The 12,295-nt window shown below is 32.7% G+C and overlaps 1 protein-coding gene across 10 annotated transcripts in view; it reads right to left on the minus strand.

Moving 5' to 3' along the window:
• The window catches only part of EPHA7 (EPH receptor A7), a 183,017-nt gene that overhangs the window by 107,791 nt on the left and 62,931 nt on the right, over positions 1-12,295 (minus strand). The window lies entirely within an intron of this gene.

Below are 12,295 nucleotides of genomic sequence, written 5' to 3' on the forward strand. Positions count from 1 at the left end.
TGGGTTCTTGGTGATGTCAGGGATGTGAGAAAATAGGATGAGATGTCAAAACAAGGAGAAAACAAGGTTATGATAATGTATTAGAAAAGAACAAAGGCAGTAATTTTTTCCAAACATAATTCAGACTCATTCTCTGTCTTAAAGTCTTTACCAGTCTGATAAATGTTGTATGAAATCAGCATAAAAAGTAATTTATTACAATTCAATTCAGCCATCATTGAGCTGAATACTCTACTATGTATGCCATAGTGTCAGGCTTTGCTTTTGACCATGGTAAATATCATTATGACATTTTCTACCTCAAGTTATCAGCAAAAACTGTTTCTCATGGTTCCAAATTTTCAAATTCAGTAGACTTTCTTGTGTCTTCATTCTATTGACCTCCCGTGACACTTGATTCTATGATTAACTTAATAAGAAAATTTCCCTTCCTTTGATAATTGTGACAACCCCCTTATTCAATTGGCCTGGCCACCCCTCTTTGGTCTTTGTCATATGCTTCTGAGATTCTTCCAATTCCTAACTATTTGTTTTCTCAAAACTTTTTTGTCACACTTTTAAATTATACCTCCACTCCTCTTTCCAGGAAAGGCCACTCATTAACTCACCATCTATAGGCAAAAGATTCCTAAAGCTGTAACACTTAAGCCCCACCACCATTCGAATGCCCATTCTCTTAGGAATATATATGTACTCATAAAACATATGAGGTTAAAGAACATATATTTATTACTGTCCATACATGTCTATACACATAAATACATCAGCTCACAGTGGTATAGTCTGACATAACTAGAGGTGAGGGTGTTGAGTTTAAGAGTATTAGCAGTATTTGAATAATACAATAGTGATATGGCTTAACCAGTTTTGTTTTTATCATCATATACAATTTCCATTATAAATGCTATGCTCAGATAACGTTCTGCATTTTTCTATATGCTGAAGTTAATGACAAAATATTAAAAATTAAGACACTAATTATCTGATGTCAACATGCTATGGATAATTAAGAACTGCATGCTTTAAAGTTATGCTAATTGTTTTTCACAAATCTTCCTCTGTAGTCCTTGTGTCTTAAACAAGGCAAGCAGCTACACGACTGTATGTACATCTCTGCCATGTATTTTGTCACAGAACATACATCATCTGCTCTGCCTTGTCCCTGACTAATTTTGTTAGGCTGCAGCAATTATCTCTCCCTTTGTCATTGACCTATTTGTAAATTAAGTGCATGGAATTTGGGTAATTTTTTCCCAGGGTTCTTAATTGATCCTTGTTCATTGCTTACACTAGTACAAAGGGATCCAAAGTCATAAAAACAGTTAAAATTCAGACGAGTAACAATCATGCTTTAGCAGCTGTAATTGACAGATCTGAAAAAACAAGATCTTGATAGTGTTCTCTCCTTTACCCTATTACTTGGATCAGTTGGTTAAAACTGTTAATGATTCTTGTGCATCAATGCCTTTTCCTTGTAGCTCTAATTTACTGCACTGGTAGATTAGTAGATGTTTTTTTGGATGGCTCTGCATCATTCCACCAGATTGCTTGTCTGGATCAAATTTGCTTCAATTCATCACCAACGAAGCAAGGGATAAAATAATCAACATTTACTCCCTCTGAACACACGTAGTGAAAACAGAACAACAACTAAATGCTTGTCCAAATTTAAAGACAATCTCCTATCTTTCACCTACATTTCATAGCTTTCAAGGCTATGTCCCTTAGCTGATCTACGGCTGAAAATGGTGTATACGATTGACAGTGGCAGTGCATAGGAATTGGGACTGGGGGAAAACCTAAATATGTACTTAAAATTTATGGGCCCATGTTTTTACTACTGTCGTCATCATTATTACCAATTCATATTATGTGTCTTTGTCTTTATATGAATAATGTATGAAATTACTACCCATTGGCTTTTCATTCTCTGAAATGCAGCTTATTGATTTCTTGCTCTTAAATGAAATTTTTCTGAAACTGTGTCTGTCTCCACAATGCTACCGCTTCAATAACACTTAGAGAAATGGGCACGATAGCTAGCTACATAAAAACTAATTCATGACTCATGGAACAAAACCTGTTTGTACCATAGTACCAAGCAAATCAGGTAACTGGTTTCAGTCAAGGAAGGATTAACCAAAAACACTTCTTTAGTCAATGTATATTGGAAACCTATTACAAATGTGTTAGTTTGTATTCTTGGCAGGGTATTACTACAATATAACATATTCGTTATTTTTTATGATTTATAATTGTTTAGTATCTCCAGAAAAAGAGACTGAATTCAATATATATTTACCTAAGGTTATGCCCTGAAAAACTTTGCATATTTTATTTAAGTTCCTCCTGTTAACTTGCTTTTTGTATTTTTCCCCTAAAAGTAAAGAGCATGTGGTCCAGTTGGTCACATTTTACTTAAAACATATTTTCTATATATCACTTGAACAAACTTCTTTACTCTAAAGTGGCTATTTATTTGCAAATATTATTTTAGTAGATGAATATTCAGCTTACTTACAATGTCTACTACATAAACTCGCAGTTGCAAAATAAAGGATCTTCTATTAAGGGAAATACATGTAGTAAGAATTACTTTATATAATTCCATCATTATGGACTATTCCAGGATAATGATCCTAATGGGAAGTCATATTTTTTGAAGAGGATGCTTAAATTTAGCAAATTACAAATTTGTATCTCCAAAATATACAGCTATAAACACTTTTTCCTAAGAAAATCCTGAAATGGTACTGACTTCTTAATCATGTAGAAAGTATTAGGTTAAAATTGCCAAGAATTTGACAAACTTACCCAAGCTTCAAAACTCAGGAACAAAATTTATTATAAATTTTATATTGGATGTTCTGTTACCATCAATGTCTCACCTTCTAAAATTTATTAGATGATTAACTGGCTCTGTTAAAAAATAAAAACCTGTCTTGGACATTGAAAATAAAACATTACTGTTGGTCATTTTCTGCTACTTACAAAGGTACTGCACTAAACAAGTTAAGGGTTTTTTGGAGGAAAAAAATAATAAAAATGCATAAAATTTCTACCACTGTCATTTCTTGCCCCATAAATAAAATTTTACATGCCTTAGCTGTCCTCATGCATATGGAAAATAAAGACTTTTCAGGATGGAATTAAATTATCTCAGGGATGAGTATTAGTCTGCATTTGTTGCTATAAGAAAATACCACAGACTGAGGGGCTTAAACGGAAATTTGTTTTCTCACAGTTCTGAGGGCTAGAAGTCCCAAGTCAAGGTCCAACAGATTTCAGTTTCTGCTGAAGCCTCTCTTTCTGGCTTGTGGATGGCCATCTTCTTGCTATTTGCTCACATGGCCTTTCTCAGTGTGTGTGGAGGAAAGTATACAGTTACATTGGGGGTTAGGGCTTCAGCATAGGAATTTCGAGGGGACACAATTCCATCACAGCAGTAGAATAACTGGGTTATCGCCAAAAATGAACTCTTGCTTCCCAAGTATGTAAACATCATTATTTACAAAATAGCAATTCAAAGATCAAAGAATTTAAGAAAAAATAAAGAAGCATTAAATTGGAAATATGAGAAGCAACTTAAAACACCCTATACTAGGATTTTTTCAAGAGTCTACTAAGAGCATGTCCATTAAACAGTATGCAGATCAACTTGTCACCATAACCTCAACATAAGCCTATTTCATTACAAATATTAACAAAATCAGAAAAGGATAGATCTGACAACTCAGAAAGATACTGGGACTGGAGATCACGAAGTTGAGGTGGCAAGATTAGGGTGTGGGGATGAGAAAACAGGTTACTTAGAGGCATTTCCTTATGTATGTTTTAATTGAGAAGAGTCATGGCACAGTGATGTGCTGTAGCCTTAAAGCTGTCACAAAACCAAAAAAAAATACAAAAATATTAAAACCTAAATATACCAAACTATAAAAAATATTAAAATAATGTATGAAAAGCTGATATTATGTTCCTAGGTACTAAAGAAAGCATCTCCAATCCTGATCTCTGTGCTTCTACATATTCAATATTATATAAAAGATATAAATTAATTATATTTTGAACAAGATTTCAAAATATGAAGCATTACAAAAGTTTTCAAAGTTAAGGTTTATTTGTACCTTTAATATTTTATAAGAAGGTTAAGCTTTTGTTTAAAATTCCTGCTTAAATACCACATTATGGCTATAAACAGTTTAAGATTTTAAATATATTTACAGTTTTAGGACCAAATTGCAAAATGACTATACTTGAAATTATTAACTTACGTACTCATTGCATAATTTAAATAACATTATATCATTTGAATTAAATTAATGTCTTCTGTAACAACTTAGTCTAAGAAATTTTCTTTGCATATTACAGTATACAAATAATTTATGTATTCAGCCAACAAATATTTACTAACCATCTACCCTGGGCCCAATATGTTGATGGGGCTAGAAAGTATGATCAAAGGTACCGCCATTTTCTTATAACATGAAGCCTAAGAGGAAAGATAAACTTTTCACAACTAATATGTGAAGAATGTTACAAATATATGATACACTTAGTATAAGACCATATCACAGAAACGGAATTTTCTCTTAAACTTATATGATAAATTCGGAATGTGAAGATACTGTGCAAACATATGGGCCTTTACATGTAAAGGAATCAACATGTTTTATACTAAGCACTACATAAATCCTGGTTATTAGTATTAATGTCAACATGGTAGTATATTACCTAATTAAAATTTTATTAAAATAGTTATCTAAAATATCATTCTTTTGTATCTTTTAATAACTTACAGCCACTAAATAAAGATGTAAATGTATCTATATATATGTTTTCATATTTATGGTGTCACAAAAATACTTAAATATTAAATAAATTTCACTAACAGTCTACAGTTACTCCTTGTTTAAGCAAAGCATATGAATTACTAAAATGTCATGTCCTGCAGCATGAATTAGAATGACTAAATCCTGCACTTTCGGATACCTCAGGTTTATAAAATGGCTAAATGTAACAGAAATGCATATTTTGAACAGTTTACTGTTAAAAGAAATTTATTCGACTGATTCTCTGCTGCAGACGGCATAGGTGTAGATACGAATGTATGTTTTAATAACAATAACACTATCTCTATAAAATGGTTCCTGTTTTTTGCATTTATATATTTTTAACCTAGTGATAAGACAATTATGCCTTGTTTCACCCTGTGGAGAATGCTGTGTTTAATATTACTTTATATAACCAATAAATGTTCTAAAATAAGAAAATATATTTTCTCAATATCATGTTCCTTTAAAATATAAATCAATCTTATACATTCCTAACAAGTATAAAAATATACAAACTTAAATGGAGTTAATTTACTTATTAAAATACATATAACTTGATGTGTGTCCATTAAATCATTGAAAAGAGACGATCTACGTTAATTTATGAGAAAACAGTCACAGTTGAGTCACATTAATTCAAGTGAGTGAAGCTACTTCTGACAAAGAAAATGATTGTTGGTTTTGTCTTTTTTGGGGATAATTTTGCTTATGTATAATGTTATATCACATGACTCAGGTTATATTTCATCTGGTACATTATATAAACATTACAAATCAAAGTAAAGGGAATACTGACGCAAATCTTTATTTTGGCTGAGAAATTAGATCTGGGCATTGAAAAACACAGGAAAGTCAGTTTAAAATATGCAGGGCTATTTTTAAAGTTTCTTGAAGAAAGATAATAAAACAGTAATGAGAAGGCAAATGCTATATTTAGCAATGCTATCCCACAAAGATTACATTTGTTAATATTCTCAGGAAATAACACTTCTTAGTAGGTCTCCTGTTCACTTAACAGCTCTTATCACTGACCATTAAACCAATCTGCAAATTCTCATGTAATGGATTATGGAGCTACATTTTTAAAGATAGCACTCTATGATAAGATTGCATAAACACTTAATAATTTTGAGGTAAGAAGTGTATTTGATTGCAATCATTTGGGTCGTCACCATATAATTTACTATGTGACCTTTGTAAAGTCATTCGAACCCTCAAAATTTTACTTTTAAAATGATATCAGTTCTTGTCTTAACAACTCCACAAATTTAGTTCAAATTTTAATATAATCTGTGTGAGTGTCATATAGATAATTCATCCATACACAACAAAACTGATGATGGGGATAAAATATAATTCCTTTTGATAGACTCTAAAGAGACCTTTGAAGATAGTTAAGATGTCTCCACACCATAATGGCAGATTCTTTGAAGCTTTCTTATATTTTCAGAAACTGTATTTTTTGTACATTTTTTCCACAGTAACACTAGGCAGGAATTTTTTTTTTTAACAAACGACTATATGTAATACGTGAAATGTACTGTGGAAGATACACAAAAGTTTAAGTTAAACCAGGGTCAATCATGTTACTTTCCTGTTCAAAAACACTCAGGTTTCCCCGCTGTCTATCAGACAAGATTCTTTTCCTAAAAAAAAAAAAATTCCTCAGTAATCTTTCCCACAAATCTTTATTCATCCAGTTCATACTATTATTCCATAATCACACTCTGAATGCTGTCCCTCTTATTCTTTTGCATAATTTAACCCTCTATAATGGATGTTGTAATGGGCTGCCCACATTCTCCTTAGAAAAGGACTGAAGAAATTATTTGCCCAGCTGCCAAGATATTTGCCAGAAAACAGGCCTCAGTTCCCTGCTTCATTTAGAATTTCCTTTCTGAAAAGTAACACCTTGCTCATTCCTAGGAAAAACTGCAACCGATGTCTGGACAACATAGACATATAAAACTGTCACCTAGGGACAACCTGAGGGTTCATTACAGGTAGAGCACTCCCCATGGAGCTGGCTGATGATTCCAATGAGATCCCATCACAGCTCAGCCCTGCTCTGCTTGGTCCTGCTTGCTTCCCTTCTCTCTGATGGTGTTGATCCCAAACATTCTTCCTAATAAAACTCATGCACGCTAATCTCCATATAAGTATTTGCTTCCTGGGGAGCCCAACTTGAGAAATTATCCCTAACCTCTTTCAAGAGGTTTCAGTTTTCATCCTAATTCCTTCCCGATGCTTTCCAGAGCATTAAAATAGTTATCACTCTCACTAAAAACTGTAGTATATGTACACTATCACTCAGCTATTAATAGTGTACAGTGAATAGTGTAGCATAGTGATATGTTTGTACTGTATACTGAGTTACTACTTTGTTTATTTAGTTATAAATATATGTGGAGGTCTGAGAGGTCTTATGTCCCAAATCTCTCAGTTGCCTATGGGGACAATATGAGGCCAAAAAAGTTAGGTGACTCAACTTTGACACTCTTTTCATGCACATTTTACATTTCAAAAAGTACCAGGAACATAGTAAGTTTTCAATAAATAGTAGTATTTTAATTTTTGCTCTTATTATTATAATTGTTTCAGTACAGTAACACAACTTTTTATTCTAATAAATGTACCTGGAATTAAGCTATTTGCTCAATTTTTACAATATGAAGAGTCAAATAGTGTACCACTTGAGGAGAAAATTGCAGTATAAAGAGGTGAAGTAACTTGTCTAAAATCATGTAATTATGTTATCTAATATCAAATAATATGTCTTTTTTATTAATGCCTTAATGGTTTCACTCTTGTATAATGATTTAATTTTTCTAGTTTTCCCATTGGCCTTAATTCCACAACATTTTTTGTACAGCTAGTATGCAGAAAAGACTGTATTTGATGGTGGTGACACAGATAAACATGACACAGTTCCTGACTTGAAGGATAATTGCTAAGTCATCTATTTCCCTTTGAGGAGAGACCACATATTATAATTGCTTAAATAATCCCAGAGTGAATGAAATATTAAAGAAAGAAACAGCATTTTTTGAGTGATCTGTTTTTATTAACTTTCATACTTCTGCATACTACTTCTGTGCTACCATACTTAGTATCAGGAAGGAAGGTAGTGGCAATTACCATGTTCTGATTACAGAAAAGGGGTAGTATTCTTCAGGGCCTAGAATAGGACTTACTTTTATACTCTTACTTTTATATCTAGCAAAATCACATCCATTCTGAAACTCTAGACTGACTAACATCTTTTACGGAAGGGCTTTCATTTGTTCTCTGAATGAATCATTCTTTCTTCAGAGTTTTGTATTTTGTTCCCAATGTTGTTCTACAATATTACCATAAAGTGTTCTATTGTTAGATATTTAAGAAGAGAACCATTGTTTACCCTCGTATCCTTAGCATCCCCCATAGTGCTTGACATGCACTAGGTGCTTAGTGTAGTTGGACAAACTAATATTAAAAAGCAGCACTTAAATAATGCTTAAGAATGGAAAACTATGGAATACTATGCAGCCACAAAAAAGAACAAGATCGTGTCCTTTGCAGTGACATGGATGGAGTGGGTGGGCATTATCCCTAGCAAACTAACACAGGAAAAGAAAACCAAATACCACATGTTCTCACTTATAAGTGGGAGCTAAATGATGAGAACACAGGTATACACAGAAGGGAACAGCACACACTGGGGCCTACTGTGGGGTGGAGGGTGGCCAGAGGGAGAGGATTAGCAAAAATAACAAATGGGCAGTAGGCTTAATACCTGGGTGATGAAATAATCTGTGCAACTAATTCCCATGACAAAAGTTTAAAACTATGTAACAAACTTGCACATGTACCACTGAACTTAACATAAAAGGTTAAAAAAGGCATTTTTTAAAGAGAACATTTAAATATAAGGTAGAATAAGGGTCATAATGTCATAAATTAAATACACATGTTTTCCCCCTACTTTTAAATTTTAAAAAATATCTCCATTGTACATAACTTGATCTTTGTGACTTCAGCCTTAATAGGTCAGTATAATTACTAATAAAATAACGAGAACAAAAATGTATGGTTCAGCCAGCTTGTGTATGGCATGTTCATAATAAGTAAATATTAAAATTACGTAAATATGAACATTAAAATATGCTTTTCAATACAAATCTATCTTAAAGCTAAGGTTTACATAAGAACTTCTATCATAAGATAATTGATAATTAGATAACAGTCATATTTTTTACAGGCCAAACAAAATTAATTTCTCCCTCTTCCAATGTTATAATACATTAACTGCCAATCCTGCACTCACATTATTTTCCCTCATGCTTCTGCAGATAAAGAAATTGGTCCATTTTGCCTTGACAGTTTCCCAAAGAGTTACATAAAAAAAGGACTAATTGGCATTCATTTTGCTATTCACTGCATTAGCATTTTTATGGCAATGTATGAGTTTAGTTTCCTCTAATATCATCTCACTTAACACGATAATACAGGAAGGTAGATATAATTTTATCCCCATTTTTTTTTTCATGAAGAGCTTTAGTGATTGACCCAAAATTTATATACCTTATAGTGGTGGACTAGAAACTAGAACTCAGGGCCCTTAATATCAATGGCCCTATTCTTCTCATGAGCAAAAGATGTTCAATACACTTCTACTCACACAAATACTGGTATAGGGTCTTGTGCTCCAAACTCAAAACTTAACAGAAAAAGAACTACAAAGTACACACACTACTTTTCAAGCACTGGCTGATTATTTGTTATCCTGACTCTCTAAGCTTTCCCAGAAACATAAAATTCTCTTAATAAACCCTTTTATGCTAGGCATCAGTGGATTGCTGAGAAGGAAGATAACCAACCAGAAATACAGACTTAAATTCATTGTTGAAGTGATTTCAGCATAAACTAGGTTGGAAATGATGCTATTTGTTTAATGGAGAATGATAATTTCAAGGGTTTCACAGGGTTCCTTGGATAGTTTTAAACTCGGACAAAGTTTCAAATCACCCCCCTTTAGGAAGAGGAAAAATATGGTAATGGAGGGAACTGAGTATACTCACGCAAAAGAACCATAATCACTAACACATTCCAAATTTCCTCTGTTAGAAAAAGCTAACTGTAAATTCATGAGTTTTAGCATTTGAGATGTAGTCAGACTAGGCAATCACGAATTAGTATTTTAATACAAAAGTGCAAACCTAGTTAGTTTTTCAACCTTTATTTATGCTTATGTTATTTAATAAATGTATAGGTATTCTTTTTATCATTTTTTTTATTGAGGTATAATTTAAATACCATAAAATGTACTCATTTTAACATATGATTAAGTATTTTTAGTATATTTACAGGGTTGTACAACCATCACAATATATTTATTGTACATTTATATCAACCTCCTACAAAAATAAAGCAAAAAAAAAAAAAACCCTCCAGCAAACCTAGTTTGTTCTTAACCAGAAGGGAATTAACATCCAAAGCCATTTTACATAACATCTGTGAAATATTTGATTCCAGAAATTTACAGAAATTTGATAATATATTTAGCCTGTATAGTATTAACTTGAGAAATCAAACAATAGACATTTTAGGAACATGAAAAGACATCCCCAAAGTGGCCAATTTGGCAAACACTATTTCTGGTGTCAGTTCAGCATCTCCTGGTTATATTCAAAAATAAAAATGTCACTTCTTGATATTAGCATGAATAAAAGAATGTCATTCTAACTTAGTAGAACTAAGTTTCTATTAATGCTTCCAAAAGATAGCTCTTATGTCAAAATCATAAACCTAAAACGTTTCATATCCACTCACTGCAAAGTTATGACGACAAATTTATATATAAAACAACACAAGTGGAACTACCTTATGACAACAGCATTTTAAAATAAATAGTATAAATATTGCTAATAAAAGAGGTAAGTCCAAAGTAAAATAGGTAAGTCTAGGTAATTAGCTAAATCAGTTATTTTTTGTCTAATTATTAAAGATTTACATTTCTATGTTTTACCTACCGATATCTGCTCTTATAAATAGGAGATCTGATTGAAACAGCCTTTGAAATAAGCATCAGAATGAAACTTTTAAATAAAAACCCACTAATCTATTAAAAAATGGTAAGCCTGAGATCATATACATAGTTTTCATTATGTAGATATAATTTAAATAGGTAACAGTTGGTTAAAATTGGCAAGGAAATGAAGAATAGTCTGTGCCCAGGAATTTGGGATATACTGGTTGCTTTTAGACAGCCAGCCAAAGACCAAGAGGACCTTGTTATTAGCTTATTACATTGTTCACACAACACACTACTCTAGTAAAGGCCGGATTTTAATATTGTTGATAATGTAGCACTTTGTTGCATTTACTACATAGCATCTATCTTCAGCAATAAGAATTTTTCAAAAGACTGAGAAAGCCCCTAATTTCTGAGATTTCCTTCAGCAGTAAGATTTTTCTGAAGGTTTGGAAAGTCTCCAATTTGTATTTTCTAAAATATACCTAACCACAACAAAGAATAACTTAAAGAGGGCATTTCAAGTGCCAGTAAGAAAATAAGTGTAAACTGCCTTTAGGGTAAGCTACAAGTTCACAATTATCATGGTTATGCCATTTCTTCTGAAATCCTCATGAAATCTGCCATTTATTCAAATATAAAAATGGAAATCAATATGATCACAAATCTACTGAAGAACTTAAAATTCCCTCATGCATATTAAAATGCAGACTTGTCATATATTACAAAGATCATAGTCTATGTAGTAAAAAATTGGGTAACATTATATGAGACAATGAAGCCAACTCTTTCATTATTCCAATTATCATGTAGTTTATGATCATGAGCATACCAAACAAAAAGGTAAAAGTGTGAATATATCCTTTACTTCATTTTGACCAATATTTTCACTCCCCTCCTCTAGATCTTTCAGTGGAGTTATTTGTTTTATAGCAGTCTTAAGGGTTTACAATTTTATCTCCTTTTTTTTTTTTTTCGGAGATAGAGTCTTAGTCTGTCACCCAGGCTGGAGTGCAGTGGCATGATCTCGGCTCACTGAAACTTCTGCCTCCCAGGTTCAAGTCATTCTCCTGCCTCAGACTCTCAAGTAGCTGGGACTACAGGCATGCACCACCATGCCCGGCTAATTCTTATATTTTTAGTAGAGATGGGGTTTCTTGTTGCCCAGGCTGGTCTCGAACGGCTGACCTCATGATCTGCCCACCTCAGCCTCCCAAAATGCTGGGATTACAGGTGTGAGCCACCATGCCCGGCCAATTTTATCTCCTTTTATTTCTCCTGCCAGATCTCTGAAGATGTTAATGAGTACACTAATGGTGTAACAAGCAACAGAAAAAGTTAAAGCTGTAAATAATCAACAAGCTGGAAGAATCAAGCTCTGTGTAGAGAAACTAACTAAATATTCAAGCAAGACACCTCATTTAGGTAGTCACATTATTCCAATAAG

Source organism: Symphalangus syndactylus, chromosome 2, assembly GCF_028878055.3.
Source record: "Symphalangus syndactylus isolate Jambi chromosome 2, NHGRI_mSymSyn1-v2.1_pri, whole genome shotgun sequence".
In the NCBI taxonomy this organism is placed as follows: Eukaryota; Metazoa; Chordata; class Mammalia; order Primates; family Hylobatidae; genus Symphalangus; species Symphalangus syndactylus.